Source organism: Pseudorca crassidens, chromosome 10 (assembly GCF_039906515.1).
Source record: "Pseudorca crassidens isolate mPseCra1 chromosome 10, mPseCra1.hap1, whole genome shotgun sequence".
Lineage (NCBI taxonomy): Eukaryota > Metazoa > Chordata > Mammalia > Artiodactyla > Delphinidae > Pseudorca > Pseudorca crassidens.
In genome coordinates this window covers 87,504,342-87,522,799 of record NC_090305.1, presented here as the reverse complement: position 1 = coordinate 87,522,799, position 18,458 = coordinate 87,504,342, and the positions used below count along the sequence as shown (strand labels likewise).

General features: G+C 40.9%; 1 long non-coding RNA gene across 1 annotated transcript in view; it reads right to left on the bottom strand.

The window, feature by feature from the left end:
- LOC137233134 (uncharacterized) overlaps nt 1-18,458 on the bottom strand; it is a 515,352-nt gene that overhangs the window by 335,867 nt on the left and 161,027 nt on the right. The window lies entirely within an intron of this gene.

The following is an 18,458-nucleotide window of genomic DNA, read 5'->3' as shown; positions in this document are numbered from 1 at the left end:
TTTAGGTGACAGGTTGCTAAACTTTTTCCTTAATAGGGCTGATAGCAAATATTTTTGGCTTTGCAGGTCATACAGCCTCTGTCACAACGAATCAAATCTGCCATCAGAGCATGAAAACAGCCATAGACAATATGTTAAAAAGTAGCATGGCTGTATTCCAATAAAACTTTATTTACAAATACAAGTGGTGAGCTAGATTTGGCCCAAGAGCTGTAGTTTGCCAACCTCTATTTAGAAGATCGACTTTGGACTCTTCTCAATTCACTTCACCGTGATTTCCTGGAACAGCTACATTATACTAGGCAACATATTTGGCCCTAGAAAAGATTCAGAGCTGTGTATGGAAAAGTTCTGACCCTTAAGGAGTTTGCAACATCATAGGAAAAGAAGGCAAGTTTACCCCTAAATTATCACTCAAACCGAATATCAAGTGTTAAAAGATAAAACAAAATTATATGAAACCCCAGAGGTTATGATTAAGTCTATTGAGAGCATTTTCCCCCCAATGGCCCATAAAGATATTATTTACTCAGAGCGACACTTAATCCCATGTTATTCTTTGTTGCTATGTGACAAGGAGAGAAAAACATAATAATCGCACCCCTTTTTCTCTTTCCTTGTCCTGAAAGGTAGATCCTCTGTCCTGCTCAGCAAGAGAGAATTTTGTGTGTGTGTTGATCTGAAATTAATGGTGAAAATGCAGACTTAAAGATGAAGGTCAGTGGCTGGTGGCAATACAGCTCGACAAAAGAAAGGGCCTGAAGATACATAAGGAAAGTTTTCTTAGGTGGTAAACATTTTAGTCTGCTCTGTACACCCTGGAACTTCCCATTTCCTGTTCCAGATTTGGAACGAGACCATTGGGAACAGATTATTAGTCTAAAAAACATCTCTATTGCTTCCGAATGTTTGGAGTCAGATTTCTGCTGCTTTTGAGTGAGAACATGTGACGGAGGGCATTTTGATGGGAGGGAGAAGGCCTAGATGAAATGGATGTGAAATATATAAATGACACTGGATGTTCAGAGTCAGAAGTGTCTTTGGAAGAACAAGCAGCGGGTCCTTTTTCAAACTGTTTTCTGCAGAATCCTCATGCTTAAGAGGCTCAGGTCATGAGCAAGTGGGTGAAGACAAAAGGAAGAGTTTCTATAGGTTGGATTCTGGGACCCTAGCCCTCAGTTGAACCGGAGCTAATAGGTTTGTTTTAATCTGTCTTATGTACTAGGGTTTCAGGGAAGATAGTTGAAAAGAAAAGGGCTAAGGCTAGAAAAAGAAATGCTTCAACACTGTCAAGTTAAACCAGAGGTGTCACACAGGTTGAGTCAGAGCTGGGACTAGATCTCACAGTTAGTTCCCTTTTGACTACCCAGGATGGCTCTTTCATGTGTATTCTCAAATAAGAAGGTGAGCTGCCCGAAGACATAAAGGGAATTAAACTGGGTTCAAATGATCAGCTCTGGACTCACTTGTTATGTTTAATATTAGAATCCCTGTTATGGCAAAGTGCTCTTTCCTGCCTTTTTGCTTAGACCAAAGGGCTACACACATATTTAATGAATCAAATTGACAATGTCTGTGCCTCCTTATCTGATGAATTAAATGTCAAATTCCATCATCCTTTGGGATCCATCTCCTTGGAACTGGACATCACCTTTGCCTCTTGAATACTGCTTCTACCTTTTCAGCAAAGGGTCTCTGAAGGCTTTCCCTTTAAGAAGGGAACCAGATTGTCCTTCTTTACTGTAGTACTGAGTTTTGGGACAAATGCCTCCCGATCAATCTGGTTAGTCTCTGGGACCATATATAACTTTACTCCTTCACAGTATGGTTTCCTTTTCTCTCCTACCACATTTTCGTTCTGGCTTGCAGAATCAATTCAAGATTGATTCTTATCAATTTGTGTTTGTGTTTCTATTTGCTTCTGCATTTACTGTATAAAACTGTTCCATCTTACAGTGAACTCTGGACTACCGTGCATTGATCATTTCCACCTGAAAAATTCTCTCTGAATGTTTTTGGGTAACATTCTCTGACTCAGAGGAAGTGAAAGATGTCTACTCAATGAAATGATCTTGTTTATTTCTCTGGGCAACTACTCTGATAACACATTATTCCCTGTTAGAGAGAAATAAAGCAAGATCCCTGACCTCATCAACAAAAATGCTGCAAGAGCCATTCAAGAAGAATATGGCTAAGAGAAGAATGGCATTGGTTAAAAAAAGAAAAAAAGACTGGAAGTGGGACGAGACATTAGATTTGGCTGTCCACAAGTTCTTACCCCTAAGATACATACCAGAGATAAAGCCTTAATGTTCAGTTCTTACTTACGTATTTTATCTACTGTTTCATTTAACAGCTGTCTTCAGCTATGCTCACCAAGAACACTAATCCAAAATCCCTTGGTAATCTCTTTAGGGTTAATGAGCAATGGCCCCCACAACTATAACAGCAACAGCATCAACAACCAATAATTTGAGAGGCTGACTGTGTTCCAGGCACTATTCTAAGCACTTTACGTTCAACATCTACTGAGGGTCAAAGGAAAAGTATCAGATCCAATCCAGCTCTCTTCAAGCTTGTCCTTTAGGCAAAGAACACAAAAAGGACAACACGGTAGTTCTACAACCTAAGATTCCATAGATCTTAGGAAAAACACAACCTATAGAAATTGAAGAGCACTGAGTTAGCCTCCAGGAAATTAACAAGCTTGAAGGAAAGTCTGCCACATTGAAGAACAGAACGGACAATGACGTACGCTTCCCTCTATTCTCTTTAAAGTATCAGGATTTTGATCAATGAACAAATTTATCAAGAATTTATTGCACTTTAATTTTCCCATATTTTATAAAACTTTTCAGAAAGCTCTGTGTGACGTGTTAACCACAAACCATTTTCTGAATTAAGGGCAGATTAGGAACGTCACAAATTAGATGACTTGGACCTTTAAGCAAAAGCGTTAAGTATGCACACAACTTCTGATGACTTTCATAGATGATCTTTCTTATCCAAAAACAGGATAACATATTTTAAGAACAAAATGCTTTCACCAACAGTCATTTGCAGTTATAACATGAAAACATTCAGATTGTAGTAGGAAATAGGAAAGTTTTAAGATTTCACTAAAAAAAAATGACTTTAAATGTTTTTTTTTTTTCTTACGTAAATATTTAGTTGCTGGCATAAAGGCTGAAGTATCAGAAGCCAGGGGGAAGGAAACTGTAACAGTTAGAAAGGTAACAATAGGCTCAAAATATAAAAAGGGCCAATTCAGCTGGTTTAAACAAAGAAAAGAAAGCACAAGAGCACACCAGTAAGTTCACCTATTATATAATTACAGGTTTTGTATACAAGTGCAGACAAGCAGACAGAATAAAAACCTCCTCTAGGAAATCCAAAATACTTGGCAGGTCTGGCCAGGTGGGATGTGATGCCGGTACCAACAACAAAAAGAAACAGACTGCAACGAGGGTTTGGCCTAAGTCTGAATTTGGCTTCTCTTTGCTAAACAGCAGTTTGCTGCAGAACTCTGGGAAACAAAGGGAACATGGAAAGTGCTAGAGAATTAAGGCATAGAGATCAGGTAACGAAAAAAAGATGTTGTCAGTCACAGGCTTTGCCAGGCAATGCTTTTGCCTTCATTTATGAGAGCAACTCACTGGAAATCTTTCAAGAACTTCGGAAGACAGGCATTTCATAAACAAAGCTCTTCATCAGAAGGCAAAGGAGGAGACAGATAGAACTGTTTGTAGAACGTGAAGCTACGGTGACTATGTACGATCCACAGATGTGTTTTGGACTCAAAGCAGCTCTGGTTTGACTGAGGGTCATGGCAAGTGATGAATCCAGATTTTGGAAATTTATGGGCAATTTATTTCCTTCCCTAGAATGCTCATCTTTCTGACCAGTTGTTTTCCATACACTGCGTTTAGTTGTTTTATGTAGGGCACTCAAAAGGCAATCAATCCAGCACTTCTACATCTGGGTATATCCCCAAAGGATTGAAAGCAGGGACTGCCAGAAATATTTGTATACCCATGTTTGCAGCAATACTATTCGCAGTAGCCAAAAAGCAGAGGCAACCCAAGTGTCCGGTGATGGACGGATAGATAAGCACAACAGGGTTTACATACAATGGAATATTATTCAGCCTTAAGAAGGAAGGAAGTCCTGACACATGCTACAACGTGGATGAACCCTGAGGACATTATGCTAAGTGAAATAAGCCAGTCACCAAGGGACAAAGACTGTATGATTCCTCTCAAATGAGGTTCCTACAAGAGTCAAGTTCCCGGAGACAGAAGAGAAGTCGCCAGGGGCTGGGGAGAGGGAAGAGGGGAAAGTTAGTGTTTAACGGGTAGAGTTTCAGTGTTGTGAGACAAAAACATCTGTGGATGGATGGTGGTGATGGTAACACAACAATGTGAGTGTATTTAAGGCCACTGAACTATGTACTTTAAAATGCTTAAGATGCAAACTGTTACATTACGTGTCTTTTACTACAATTTTTAAACGTTCAAATATTTGGGGCATGGAGAAAAGAGGCCAATAAACGATGACAGCAGTGCCACTGAAGAAGATCCTAACACCAGCCAGAGTGCAGGACCAATTATCGACGGACTGCTCTCAAAGTGCAGCAGATGCTCTCAGTGCATTACCCATAGGCCTTTGCTGACCACTTTCTTCCATGTCGGTCAGAATTCCGGTTGCCAACAGCACCAGCACCTCTCGGCCTTCTGGGTTTAGCTGCCAGAGCCTACTTTTCCTGGGTAGGCAGCAAACCAGAAGCGCCCAGGAATGAAAGCTCCTTGGGAACAGACCTCAATCCATGACTGATGGGAACTGGTGTACAAATACCCCAGTTCCCTCACCCCACCTTGAATGGGTTGGATAACTGTGCGACAGGTGTTTTATACCATTTCTCAAATTTCCCCAGCAGAACTGCACTCCCATTTCCAAGAGAACTTGCTGAATAACATACCTTTATTGGCTTTCTCCCTTTACTTTCTGTTGATGGTGAATTCTAAATGTCAATGTGATTAGGCCACAGATATTTGGTCAAACATTCTAGACGTTTCTGTGAAAGTATTGTTTAAATGAGTAACTTTTTAGTAGATCAGCAGATTGAGTCAAGATTACCCTCCACAATGGGAGTGGGCCTGAACTGATCAGTTACAGCCTTTAATAGAAAAAGACTCCTCCCCCCTGCAGAGGGAATTCTGCCAGCAGACAGCCTTCAGACTTGAAATTCAACATCAGCTCTTCCCTGGGTCTCCTGTCTGCCAGCCTATCTCACAGATTTTGGATGTATAAGTCCACAGTTGTGTGACCCAGGTCCTTAAAATAAATCTCTGTCTTCCTGTCTCTGTCTACACACACGCGCACACACACGCGCACACGCACACACACACACACACACACACACACACATTCTGTTAGTTCTGTTTCTCTGGCGAACCCTAACTAACATGCTTTTCCACTCCTGTACCAGTGTTTCCTGGGATCGATTTCCAACTCAACTATGTTTGTACTTAGTTAGTCAAGGGTTTGCTTGAACCCTTGACTTGGAGAAGTGGTTTCTGCCCCAGAACACTCTTGGTCATATATGAAGACATCTGTGGTTGTCATAACTGAGGGTGCACCCAGAGGCTGGGGACGCTTCTCAACATCCTACAACGCTCAGGGTAGCTCCCGACAACAAAGACTTAGCCAGCCCCCAACGTCCACAGTGCCAAGGCTGAACAACCTTGACTTAGAGTTGGCTTCTGGGGACACCCAAACTAAGGCAGGGACTAAAACGAGAAAGGTGGATGTTGCTGAACTCGGAAGAAATACTAGATCAGGATTATTAAAAATCTGCACACCAAACACAAAATCTTAACATTCTTGCAGATGAGAGATACAAGGCTATTAGAGGGCCAGGCTTAGAACGCCAACTGAGGGTGCCTCTTCCCTTTGCAATGGCTGTGTCACAAAACGGGAACAAAACCACTGGGATTGACCTCTGTGGTCAATCCTCACACACAGAAATCAGCACTCAAGAAAGGCCTAGCGATATGGCTGGTTGGTGGTGAACAGATTCTTCCTGGGTGTTTCTGTGCTACACTAATGTGCTAAGTGACTTGTGTCCTGGTCCCAGCCCCACCTAGCATGGAATTCAAACTCATATCTCAGCAAAAAGACCAATTATTTAACATTACTGAGCTTTGGGAACGTCCTCAAAAGGTCACCCTTGCCAAGGTTGCCCCTGTGAATTCCCTGGGCCTCACGTAATGGGTTTCTAGCTCTATGAAAAACATGACTGGTTGTCATCTGCGTTCACTCAGTTTCCTTCACTGGAACTAAGTTCTTTCTTGGCCACATTAAGAACTGACCCTGTCAACACTTCCTTATGTTCTCCAGGAAGAACGGTCACTCCCTCTCAGCCTGCCTTGCCAGAAAATCTCTTTTCGGTGTTATCTGTCCAGTTCCTTGTTTTTCCTGGGAGATTCCCTTTTCTTCAGTCATCTGGACTGTTTGAGTTCTCTGGGAGTGTGACTTTAACAGGCCCGGTGAGGCGTTACAATATCTGTTCCTCTCTATCTGTGTGTTGTTCATTTTCAGACAATCCAATTGCAGAGCTTGCCTTGGCGTCTTTGATAATGGGGCTGGTTCCAGGGCAAAAAAAGTGGGGCTAGCAGTTGGTGAGAAAATAAGTGAGAATCAAAGAGAAGACTCCAAGAAAACGTTTCTGGCTGCTTCACTAATGTTTGGATTAATTTGATGGAGAGATATTCTTGGAGACTTTTGATTATTAATGTGCCTAATTCTACAGCTTCTATGTAGGTAGTGGCTTCTTCTATAGAGTGGGATCCCATGAAGATTCACAGGGCTGGGATCGATGTTAGTTCAGCCTCTTGTCCCAAGTAACATGTTGACCAGACGTCCGTGATTAAAGCTGCAATTGTACCACTGCCAAAGCCAGACTCTATTCTGGGGCTGTAATAATAGCTTCTGTACCACCTGAATCTATTCCAACGTGAGAATAGCACAGAAGAATATCAGAACCTGGAGTTTTATAGATACAGTTTGAAAAACGATATGAGAGGGAAACAGTCAAACGTTACATTTAGCTTTGAAAACTTTGAGCTGAGACGCTTGTGTACTGAAAACCAATTGGTTTGAATTCTAATTTTACCTCTGTTATGAATTACAGCCTTGGAAGGGTTATTTAATTCTACTGGACCTTAGTTTCCTCCACTGTCAAATAAGGGAGTGGGCAGGACTGGGTCCAAGAGCCTCCCGGCTCCTGCATCCTATGATATCTTAGCAAAGATGGGCAAATCAGATTTCACATCATAAATATTGTTTGCATAGAATTAGTTAGCCTATTCTCCAACCACTCAATCAATGGCAAAAACATTGCTGATAGAGAAAAATAATGGAAGAGATGATTTTGCACACATGGGGTTGATTTGGGATTGAATCAATGAATACTTTGTGAAAAAAAGGTTAGATAAACAGGTTTTATAAGCCAGTAAAATATACTAAAGTCTATGAAAAATGACTGGCATGACTGTATGTGGGAAGGGGAAAGCTTTTAGGGGAGGTATCCTCTGTCATCAGATGTTCCACGATTTACCATGCAGAACTGTCTACAATGACACAATTTGAGATCCAGAGAGCAGGGAGTAGTATATATGAATATAAACTGTTCTATGTTAAAAGGATAAATTGGTCATTGTCTTAATTAGGATGCTCCCCCAGGCAGACCCTAGGATAAGGATTATGGTGCAGGTCGTTTATTCAGGAGGTGATGCCAGGAAGCAGAAGAGGGGGAGTGGGAAAAGTGAGACACGGAAGAGAGAAAAGCCAAGAGGGAGCATGAATAAGCAGGTTGGAAACTAGCGCTCAATCACACTGGTGCTATTCTGAGGAAATGTGTAAGAATGATATTCATAACTGACCCAGAAGGACAGGAGGCAATGGGCATTTATCCACTCATCCCCATTTCCTTTGGGCTGAAGGCTGTTCTACAGGGTAATCCTGGATTCTATCTATCTGCTGCCTTGTTCTGTTACCCTCTCACAGCTTCAGAGAAAGCAAAATGGAGAAAGCCTCAGCCCTATTGCTCGTGGGACACTGGGGAGTAGAGGGAACTGTCCGCCATAGCTGCCTTGAAATCAGCTGGGTCAACTAGACATGACAAGGTGCATCACAAGTGCCACATTTATTTTAATCAGATATAGTATATTTTCACATTTCAGCTAAGGGGAAAGAAGTGCATGTGCTAAAACATTTTTAAGCATATTGTAATAGTTAAGATGGGGACTTGAAAAAAATTACCTTTAATACCAAGTTAGAGACATCTTTCAAGGAAGTGGGCTTGGAGAAGAGGGGTGGAAGGTGCCCATGGGTGGATGGGGGTTCCTGTACTGAACACTGTGGCCAGCAGTTGAGTTCAATAGTCCAAGCTTCTGTATTCCTTATTATGTCATGACTATACCAGCACTGAGAGCCAGAAAAGCATGAGTCAGCACCAAACAGCTGATTGCTTACCTTTTCACCCCTTCCTTCTAGTCCATATATTTTCCCCTCTGGATTTGAAACACATGAAAAGAGGGAGAGACAGTAAAGGACTTTAGAAAGCCAGAAGTCCTATTCTTTGTACACCTTTATTTAGTATTGGGCAATCCTACCTGCTGAAGAATAAACTTAAGAAGCTTTGATTTGGAGTTTGATATTCCAACCTGCTAACCTCCAGAAGAGGACAGAGGGAAGATTTTATCCAGTTGACTATAAAAGGAATAGCTCATAACTTCATTGGCTAATTGAGGTCTTTTTGATTCAACCATCAGGGTTCCCCCTCAAGCTCAGATTAAAAAAAGGGGATTTATTTTAATGATACAACACAGATATGGAGAGATTCAAACAAAGCACATCCGGGCTTCACAAGGACTAGAATCAGAAACTGAAAGCTCAGCAATGAAATCTTTCTCCATTTATTAGGGGCTGTGGTTTTCTCTCGCTCTGTTTCTCTCCCTCCCTCCCTCCCTCTCTCCTTCTCTCGCTCTCTCGCTCTCTCTCTCTCTCTCTCTCACACACACACACACACACACACACACACACACACTTCTCTCCCATCCCCCACCTCCGCCCCCCAACTTCCTCTTTTTTTTAAAATTAATTAATTTATTTATTTTTGGCTGCGTTGGGTCTTCGTTGCTGTGCGTGGGCTTTCTCTATAGTAGCAGTGCGCGGGCTTCTCACTGCAGTGGCTTCCCTTGTTGCGGAGCACGGGCTCTAGGGTGCGGGCTTCAGTAGTTGTGGCTCGTGGGCTCTAGAGCGCAGGCTCAGTAGTTGTGGTGCACGGGCTTAGTTGCTCCGCAGCTAAGCGGCTCGAACCCGTGTCCCCTGCACTGGCAGGCGGTTTCTTAACCACTGCACCACGAGGGAAGTCACTCCTCTACTGACTCTTATTCTAGTGCCTCAAATAACCTTCACTCATAACCTTCCAGTTCTAGTAACCCTTTCCAATCAAGAATTTCCTGTTTCTCTAACACCAAGTTCCCAAGAGAAGAATCCATTGGAACCGCTCCAATTCACACTAGACCAGACAGGTCATAAATTGTTAGAAACTATACAGTTAGGCCAAGTTCCCATCTTTTGTTCAATCAGCTGTTGCAAGGGCCAGGGTCACAGAGACCACACACACTCAATAGGGCTGTGGGCAGGACTGGTCCCCACAGAAGAGGGCATGTGTAAGGTAAGCAGTAAATCACATAGCTAGGGCTTCCAGAATAGCCTACTGGAAAGTGAAGGAATAAGTTACATAATTTTCTATACCACTGTAATTTATTGATTGATATACTTTAAAACAAATTTAACTAGTACTACTTTGAATTCACAATCCATCATTTACCTATGAGATCTAAGTAAGTAAAATAACCTTTTGGGGCCTCACTTCTATCTTCCACAAGTGGCAGAAATAATATTTATCACCAGATCAAGGGTTGGCAAACTGGGACCTGTGGGGCAATTCCTGCCAGCTGCCTGTTTTTGTAAATAAAGTTTTATTGGAACACAGTCATGCCCATTTGTTTATATATTATAAGGTAACAATGGCAGAGCTGAGTAGTTGGGACAGAGACCTTATGTCCCATACAGCCTAAAATACTTACTATCTGCTCTGGACTGAATTGTGTCCCTCCCAAATTCAAATATTGAAGCCCTAGCTCTCCCACAGGTTGGTAGAGGTGGGACCTTTGGGAGGTAATTAGGGTTAGCCAAGGTGATGAGGGTGGGACTTTCATAATGAGATTAGTGCCCTTATAAGAAGAGATCTCCCTCTCCATGTGCAATCACCAAGGAAAAATCAGGTGAACAAGACTGCAAGAAGGTGGCCGTATGCAAGCCAGAAAGAGAGCCCTCTTGATGATCCAAGTCATCTAAGCACCTTCATCTTGGGCTTCAGCCTCCAGAACGATGAGAAATAAGTGTCTGTTGTTTAAGCCACCCTGTCTATGGTATTTTGTTATGGCAGCCCAAGCAGACACAATCTATCCTTTTACAGATAAAGTTTGCTGACCATGGCTTAGATTGTTGTGAAAATTAATTGTGATAGTGCCTCCCTAAGTACAGAGCCTAGTGAGCACACACTTTCTCAGTGTGTATTAAATTCCTTTTGCTGCACTCAGAACACATTCAGGGCTCTAAGACCACATACCTTTGTGGGGGAAAAAAGGAACCTACAAAATCAAAATCAAGGAAATGGTTTTTACACATTTAATATACTCTTGAAATCTTCACAGGTTTTCAGTTAATCTGTTAAATGTAGCAGTGTGTTCATAACTTATTGTATATTTTAGCCATTTGCTTTTTTTTTTTTTTTCTGCGGTACGCGGGCCTCTCACTGTTGTGGCCTCTCCCGTTGCAGAGCACAGGCTCCGGACGCGCAGGCTCAGCGGCCATGGCTCACGGGCCCAGCCGCTCCGCGGCATGTGGGATCTTCCCGGACCGGGGCACGAACCCGTGTCCCCTGCATCGGCAGGCGGACTCTCAACCACTGCGCCACCAGGGAAGCCCTAGCCATTTGCTTTAATGCAAGTAATTGGGAGGTACCACATTAACACACAAAAGTAGTTAATGCCACGTACAAAAAAAAAAAAGCATATTTAGTTCTTTATTATTTCTGCTAAATAATATAATGCACAAATCATAGAACTAAAGGCCTGAAAAGATGTGTGAAGGTGGATTCATTCATCCCTCAGCTTCTGGGTAGCATTTCACATCAATTATCCTACAAAAATCGTTGCATGTTAGTCATTAATATCATCAGATAATGAGATTCCACAGAATCCCTTGGTAATATGCACCAGGGCCTCACAATTCTCCTATTGGGGTATTTTCCTGAAATGGAGCCCAAATTCTTCCTGCTGCTAGGTCTTTTCCTACTGTTCTCAAAGGCCCTAGCTGCTCCACCTGAGTTTGTATGTGGCATAAATCACTGAAATGACTGCTTCTCTCCTTTCCTCCATGTGAAGGGGAACACCAGCTACGCCACCTTCATAATACCCTGGACCTTGAAGTCCACACTTCTGCAGCCAGGGCCACATCCAAGCCAGGGGAAGAAGAATAAAGCCACCTTTCAGGAGCCTCGAGAGGTGAGGCAGAGAGGCTTCCGGGACAAAGAACTTATTTTTCTTCTGTCTTGTACACAGGAGCCACTGCCTTTTTGCTAACTATAACGCAAGAAGGTCATCATTGTTATAGTATTATAAACAATACCACCTTCTACACTGAAAGCGAGTCATCTCTTTGGGATGTTCTGTGATATTTTCTTTTAACATTTGAAATGCATTCTCTTAAACGTATGCCCTTGATAGGGAGAGAAACTCCAGGATGTTCTGACAGTAAAATGCTTAAAATGTTGAGAAAAATTAACAGCTACAGGATGAGAGAGGGTGATTTAACAGTCCTATCAAAGAAGAAGTTTGTTTTCCCGAAAACACTTTCTGAGAGGATCGGGTTAACTACAAATATATTCAAATGGATTTCTATGAAAACACTGTAGCTAAAAGTAAAATAACGTAAGTGAAGGCATGATTAAAACAGTGTTTCTGTTTTTCTCTATCCTCCCAGAAAACTGTTTTTTTTAAAAAAAAAAAAAAAAAACAGGCATGAAAGCACACATTCATTATTTGAGATTCTTCTTCTCATTTTAATGATTAAATTAAAATACAGCGTTAGGGGGCTTACCTGCCATTCCTTGTGCCTCCCCTTTTCCTGTAATCACACCCTATCAGAACTTCACCACAGATAGGTTGTTTCTGTAGCTTAATTGCCATCAGTCATCAGACTTGGTGACAAGAGGAACTGCCCAACGAATTCACAGTTGAATATGCACCTCTATGTAAAGGCAGAAAAGGAAATAAAGGCTTCTACATAGCAAGAGAGCTGTTGAAGAGATCGACCAGCGACATAATTGGGTAAGACCGGTTCCCTCAAATCTGAGATATATCCATTTACCCCTATCATGAGAACTCTGAAATAGACAGTGGTGAAAGAAGCAAACCATTTGGAGCGTACTGACATGGAAACAAACCAGTAAAAATCTGAATGTTTCTGGGTAACTATGTCATATAAGCTAAGCAACATTCTGTCAATTTCTTTGCAGCTCTAAATAATTATAAGAGAGTTACTACATTCCTAGAAATATACATGAGTTGAAAACAAATATTTTTTGATGTTTTTAGGCCATACTTCACTCTTATTTAAGAACGTGGTGCTTGTAGGTTCAGCCACGGGATATTTCATACCAATGATAATGTTTAAATCACTAACCTAATGTACAGTTATCATCCAAAATGGGTCAGATAGTTTTTGTAACTGAGCCATAAGCTTATATTTACTGTCTCAAGGACCTGTGAAGAAATAGATGAAAACAGTTCCATTTGGATCCAGGTAGAACTTTGAAACTTTAAGGATCCTCTTTTAAAAATCTGTTTCCAATTTTAGAATACCCTCTGCATTTGTGCCATTTTCTTAAAGAAGATTCTAGGATGACTTTTTAGGTTGGATGGATTCAACTTTCAAATTTGATTAATGAAATACGTTATATGCGAAAGGCTACTGATTTTTAATTTAGTTCCCCATCACATACTCACCAGAACACTGTGAGAGGCACCTTTAATCATGCTAATTTCAGGCAGGTTCATAATGTCCTGGAGATTTGTATATTTCAAATTGAATTAATCATAACCTCCCCTCCGCCCAACCCCTTATCAAGCAGTCCCCTTTTCCTATTCCTTTCTTTTCTATTAATGGCACTGCCATCCTCCCAGCCACCCAGACTTAAAAGCTCACAATCATGATTGTCACATTTCTTTTGTTACCTAATATTTAACCAAATGACAAGCACCAGCAATGCTACCTTGATAACATTTCTTACATCTACTCTTCCTCTTTACTGCTTTACCACACTAATTCATGGACCTACTCCCTTTATCTCAAACCAGCCAGTTTGTTCTGAAGCCCAAAAAGTTCTGGTAGCCCAAAGATTTTTTGTGGGTTTTTTTTTTTTTGGTTTGTTTGTTTTTAAATAATCTATTACCTGAACTGACATGAGGCTTTTATAGCCATCATTTATAATATTTAATTTAAATTTATCTGGAAAAAAAGGGAGCTTCTCTACACCCCAGTGTTATCTAATATATGGTATATGCCTTGTAGCACCTTTCTAAAATCCGGAAAATTCTGAATCCAAAATACACCTGGCCTCAATGAATTCAAAGGAGAGAATGTGGATTTTAGCTATCATAATAACATCTTGAAGAAGACTCTACTTACGATTTTCCCTTTCTTTAATCCATTCTGTACATTTCTATCAAAGGAGGCTTCCTGAATATATTTACTCCAAAACTGTACTCTTTAGCAGATCCTTACACCTCGACATTTTGGCTTTCAGGCCCCTTGTGATCTGGTCTGCCTTTTCTACCTACAGAAGATGGTCCCTAAAGGACATGAGATTACATACTGATTAGCTTTGAGAAACAGAAGCTGTCTAAGTTCAGCATCATGCAAAATGCACTGTGTATACCTATAGGTTAGCTACTGACTGCATGAGTACAAAATAAATACAAGAACGAATAACTGGCTGAGAAAAGAAAGATTGAATGAAAGCATGAACAAGTATTGATCTGAAAAGGTATGAATGGTAATGACAAATGACAGGTTTTAGTTCCTATGTCTATGTCGAACTTTGGCCAGGCTCTATTTAGAGTCAACTTTGGAATTCCTTAACTCAAGAGAGACAATGAAATTTGAGAGAAGACCTAGAGAAGAGGCAACTAAACAGTGAAGGTTTGCTATTAAGAAAATCTAAATAGGCTGAGTTGTTTTTTCTTTTTTTTGAGTGAAGAAGGAAACAAATGAAGGGAGTTGTATGACAGGTAGTTGCGGTGGCCTTCACTTATTAATTGCCTATGTGACTAACTATAGAAAGGGCACAGCATCAGAAGACAGGGAGGGCTTACAGTCTGACACACTCAGCAAGAATATGCAGGGGTAGTCAGGGCCCATGGCCATCTGCCTCTCCCAACATGGATACAAACTGGTTTAAACCCAGTCAGAGGGATTTGGTTTATTGAGATTTAGATCAATAGAATACAGAAAAGAGAATATATTTGAGTAGTTAAGTAAAAAAGAACTTCATGAAATGGGTTAAAGACATTGAAACAAGTATGACAATTTTATTTTATTTTATTTATTTATTTTTTTGCGGTACGCGGGCCTCTCGCTGTTGTGGCCTCTTCCGTTGCGGAGCACAGGCTCCGGACGTGCGGGCTCAGCAGCCATGGCTCACGGGCCCAGCCGCTCCGCGGCATGTGGGATCTTCCTGGACCAGGGCACGAACCCGTGTCCCCTGCATCGGCAGGCGGACTCTCAACCACTGCGCCACCAGGGAAGCCCTGACAATTTTATTTATATTTAGACCTCTAAAAGAAAAAGAGAGACACCTATCTTCTCGGAACAGTCTAAAATCATTCTAGTTTGGAATCAGGCAAGCCAACTCAAGAGCTTTTTACAGTCTTTTGTGATGGAGGATTCTGAAGAACTATATTCAAAGGGCATTAGGAGAAAAAAAAAAAAACGGCAAGCAAGCAAGCTCCTGGTGACAGAAGCAGAAGCAGGAGAGGGGTCTGTGATCCTTTTGACAATTCATAAGGAAAGCTTCATCTGTCATAACCTTAAGCGCAGTAGAATATCTACGAGTACTCCAATAACGGTGGCTTATATTTGAATCACCTAGTCAGCAGCTCTGGTAGTATCAATATGACATATATGAATGGACCTGCTCAACCTGCATTCCAATCATTCACTTCACTTCTAACCCAGGACTTTAATGACTGCCAAGCTTCTACATTCATTGGCAGGCACTCATCTCTGTCATGCTCTTCTGACAGCTTGCTCAAACAAAAGGAATATGACTAAACTCCCCAAGCAGGACAGAGGGAGTTCTACTGCGGAAAAGCAAGCCAAATTTACAATTTAAAAAATAAATTCCAGCCCTGTTCAATAAAACCTACGGCATACTGTAAGAATTACATTATTATTGCCATAATAATATATGGCCATTATTAGAATTACAGCAATAACGTATGCAACTGCTAATGGACTTATAATGTAGCATGCCACTGGGAAATAAAAACGAACTATATTTTTTCCCGTTACCAAACAAACGCTGCTAGAATCTATACAGTAATTTGAAACTGAGTAGTTAGAAGTAGAAGTTTATACCCATATTTGCGATGCATATACGGGCCTCTGTCACATAATTTTCCACTAAAGTTAAATCAGAGGAAAACATTACGCACAGACTGTTTCTATACACCCAACCTGTTTTGATTATTTTGAGGGACTCAACTGGCTAAGTCAAGTTATCCAGTGAAAAAAAGGTGACCTCAATCAAAAAAAGTCAGAGAGGTCAAAACAATCATCAAGTCAGTCAAAAATTGAATTGTAATTTCCTTTTTTTTTTTGTTTCTTCCTGAAGAGATTGATTTGACTGGTCAAGTCAGTCAAAACAGTCAAACCAGTTTGTGTATATAGACATAACCACAGTATTTAGTCATATCTAGCTCAATGGAAAAAATAGTTGCAATACTTCACATTTATTAACTAAGTTGATACTCAATACAAGCTCTCTGAGGTAGGTGGGACAAAGGTTTCCATTCCTATTTTTAAACTGAAGAGTTTTAGACAAAGTGGCTAGAATGTGTTATCTATAACGGCATTACAGACCACCCCCAAAACATAGTGACTTCAAACAATGATTTATTATTTCTCGCAATTCTGTGAGTTGAATGGACTGAGCTGGACAGTACATTGGCTCCATTTGGTATAGACGGAGGTCATTCATGAAGTTGCATTTAGCTGGGAGCTTGACTGGGTAATGGAATATCCAAGGTGACCTCTTCCCCACAAAGGTTTCTCTCCATATAGCTACTCATTATTTAGTAGTTTAACCTGAGCTTCTAACAAAGAGGTTGACTTCCAAGGGGAAACATTTCAACAGGACACCCCCAATGTACAAGCATTAACTGAGCCTCTGATCGCATCACGCTTACTAATGTCCCACTGTCAAAGCAAGCCCAGAGACAAGGTGGGAAGAGACTCTGGAAGGGCATGAATACCAGAAAATGTGATTCCTCTGGGGTCACCCATGGAACGTTCTACTAAAACACGGCTGGTACGTTACAGAGCAAAGGTTGAAACTCAGGCCTCCTTCACGTGGTTTCTTCCCATCAGACTGACTCCCCAATGTCACATTTGACTTTTCCGTAGTAATATTACGAGTGTTCATCCTTTTTGCAGGGGTTGTGTCTTTAAACTCGGGGTAGAGCTGACTTTAATATCCCATATCTTGAAGTTACCAGTTAAATTTACCTTCCAGTTTCAATTCCAGTCATTTTTATCTAAGAAGGAAATTTGAGACAAACATATCTTTGCTACTTTCCATATGCCTTCCTTTCCAACAACTTAAAACCTTATGAAGACCCAAGAATGATCTCACTGTCTATCACCTTGCTGTATATAGGTCCAGCACTGGGAGGGAGAACTAGGATTATTAATTCCTATACTGAATAGTCGAGGAAACTGAGAATCAGAACGTGAGCTACTTGCTCAGGATCTCATGGCACGTGAGGAAGCCAGGCTTCCAAATCCAGAATGTTCTTGCTCTGGAAGAACTCATGGTCTCTTGGGAACATATTTGCATAAAACTTTGAACACATCAACATGGAGCTTCTCTACTTGCTGAATGTTTAGAGCACAGAATGACGGTGCTATATCTGACAGCATTTGAGGAGTTCTATGTCTGACAATCCAGCACAAATGACACACCAAAGCAGCAGTTCTCCACCTTCTTGGTCTCAAAATCCCTTTAATTCCTAAAAATTATTAAGAACCCCAAAGGGCTTTTGTTATACAGTTGTTACTGTGTTAGAAATTGAGAATTTTCTTTAATCATGAGAACATAAAAGCATACACTCTGTTAGTTGTCAGAATGATGACATCACATGTCATGTTGCCTTTGTACACTCCGCTCTGAAGGGAATGGGAAGGAAAAAAGCAAACTCTATCTTGTTTATTATTATGGGAATAGTTTTGACTCTGAAAGGGTCTCAGAGGCACTCACAGGCTCTCAAACCACATTTTATGAACTGCTGTTTCAAACAATTCTCTCCTTGAAAAATAATAAATAGTGCAATAATGAAGTTACTAAACATCTCTTTGTTTTCACTCCTAAACTGACAAAAAATTAAAAGCTATCCTTCGAGAATAAAACTGAAGCAAGAGCACAAATCCAGAGAGGTAAGGGAAAATTGACCCTGGGGTACCTGTCCATCTTTTGTGACCAATAAATTTGACTTTGACAGATATGTTGGGTGGAGAAGTCAAAAGAACAGATTAGAATTGCCCCAAAGTGGTTAGTTCAATGGTGGCAACTCCAATGAGCTCTCAGCTTTATGCTAAGACCCCGAAGGGCTACCATATCTCAGCAAAAGGGTGAATAAAGGAAAAGACCTGCCCCCCTAGAAAGGAACACAAGGAAATTTTCTCTCAATATTGGTCTTGGAAGGAAAAAAATACCTTTGAAAATCTGTAACCACAGGCTTGCCCTTTTATGGGTTTTCAGCCCATTTTTATTATAAAGTTGTCCCAGGTCAGTGGTGCTTCCAGGCTGTTGGCAAGCACAGATTATTTTATAATCTGACAAGCACAGATTATTACATCTGGAGGAACACACTTTTAACCTGGGCTTCAAAAGAATTCCTACACACATGTCACTAAAAAATAAGCTCACAATTTAAAACAAAAATCATAAAACACAAAGAAACAAATCACTGAGTTACATGGGCAAAGACCACATATATAAAGAGTATAAAATAAGAATGTTTAATGTGCCTATCAAAATAAAA